Raw genomic sequence first — 2191 nt, 5'->3', positions numbered from 1 at the left:
GGGTTGCAATCCTAGTCTCTGATAAAACAGAATTTAAACCAACAAAGATCAAGAGAGACAAAGAAGGGCATTATATAATGATAAAGGGATCAATGCAACAAGAAGAGTTAATATCCTAAATATATATGCATCCAATATAGGAACACCCAGATTCATAAAGCAAGTTCTTAGAGACCTACAAAGAGACTTAGATACCCACACAATAATAGTGGGAGACTTTAACACGTCACTGTCAATATTAGACAGATCAATGAGACAGAAAGTTAACAAGGATATCCTGGAATTGAACTCAGCTCTTGACCAAGTGGACCTAATAGACATCTACAGAACTCTCCACCCCAAATCGACAGAATATAAAATATTTTCAGCACCACAACCCACATATTCTAAAATTGAGCACATAATTGGAAGTAAAACACCCCTCAGCAAATGCAAAAGGAAGGAAATCATAAGAAACAGTCTCTCAGACCACAGTGCAATCAAATTAGAATTTAGGATTATGAAACTCACTAAAAACTGCACAACTACATGGAAACTGAACAACGTGCTCCTGAATGACTATTGAGTAAATAACAAAATTAAGGAAGAAATAAAGAAGTTCTTTGAAACCAATGAGAACAAAGAGACAACATACCAGAATCTCTGGGACACAGTTAAGCAATGTTTAGAGGGAAATTTATAGCACTAAATGCCCATAAGAGAAAGCAGGAAAGATCTAAAATCGGAACCTTAACATCACAATTAAAAGAACTAGAGAAGCAAGAGTAAACACATTAAAAAGGTAGCAGAAGACAAGACATAACTAAGATCAGAGCAGAACAGAAGGAGATAGAGACACGAAAAGCCCTTCAAAAAATCAATGAATCCAGAAACTGGTTTTTGTAAAGATTAACAAAATGAATAGACTGCTAGTCAGAATAATAAGCAAGAAAAGAGAGAAGAATCAAATAGATACAATAAAAAATGATAAAGGGTATATCACCACTGATCCCACAGAAATATAAACTACCATCAGAGAAGATTAAATACCTCTACGCAAATAAACTAGAAAATCTAGAAGAAATGGGTAAATTCCTGGACACGTAAACTCTTCCAAGTCTAAACCAGGAAGAAGTTGAATCCCTGAATAGACAGAAAACAAGTTCTGAAATTGAGACAGTAACTACTAGCCTACCAACAACAACAACAAAAAGTCTAGGCAAGATGGATTCACAGACAAATTTTGCCTGAGGTGCACGGAGGAGCTGGTCCCATTCCTTCTGAAACTATTCCAAACAACAGAAAAAGTGGGAATGCTCCCTAACTCATTTTATGAGGTCAGCATCATCCTGATACCAAAATCTGGCAGAAACACAACAAAAAAAGAAAATTTCAGGCCAATATCCCTGATGAACATCAATGTGAAAATCTTCAATAAATTACCGGCATACTGAATCCAGCAGCACATCAAAAAGCTTATCCACCATGATCAAGTTGACTTCATCCCTGGGATGCAAGGCTGGTTCAACATATGTAAATCAATAAACATCATCCATCACATAAACAGAATCAAGGACAAAAACCACATGATTATCTCAATAGATGCAGAAAAAGCCTCTGATACCATTCAACAGCCCTTCATGCTAAAAATTCTAAATATACTAGGTATTGATGGAACGTATCTCAAAATAATAAGAGCTATTTATGACAAACTCACAGCCAACCTCATACTGAAAGGGCAAAAACTGGAAGCATTCCCTTTGAGAACCAGCACAAGACAAGTACGTCCTCTCTCACTATGCCTGTTCAACATAGTATTGGAAGTTCTGGCCAGGGCAATAAGGCAAGAGGAAGAAATAAAGGGTATTCAAATAGGAACAGAGGAAGTCAAATTGCCTCTGTTTGCAGATGACATGAGTGTATATTTATAAAACCTCGTCATCTCAGCCCAAAATATCCATAAACTGATAAGCAACTTGGGCAAAGTCTTAGGATACAAAATCAGTGTGCAAAAATCACAAGCATTCCTATAAGCATTTGTTTGTCCTAACAGACTAAAAGAGAGCCAAATCATGAGTGACATCCATTTACAATTGCTACAAAGAGAATACCCAGGATTCCAACTTACAAGGGATGCAAAGGACCTCTTCAAGGAGAACTACAAACCACTAATCAAAGAAATAAGAGAGGACACAAACAAAATGGAAAAACA

This window comes from Macaca fascicularis, chromosome 12, assembly GCF_037993035.2.
Source record: "Macaca fascicularis isolate 582-1 chromosome 12, T2T-MFA8v1.1".
NCBI lineage: Eukaryota > Metazoa > Chordata > Mammalia > Primates > Cercopithecidae > Macaca > Macaca fascicularis.
Note: the sequence above shows the minus strand (reverse complement) of the source record.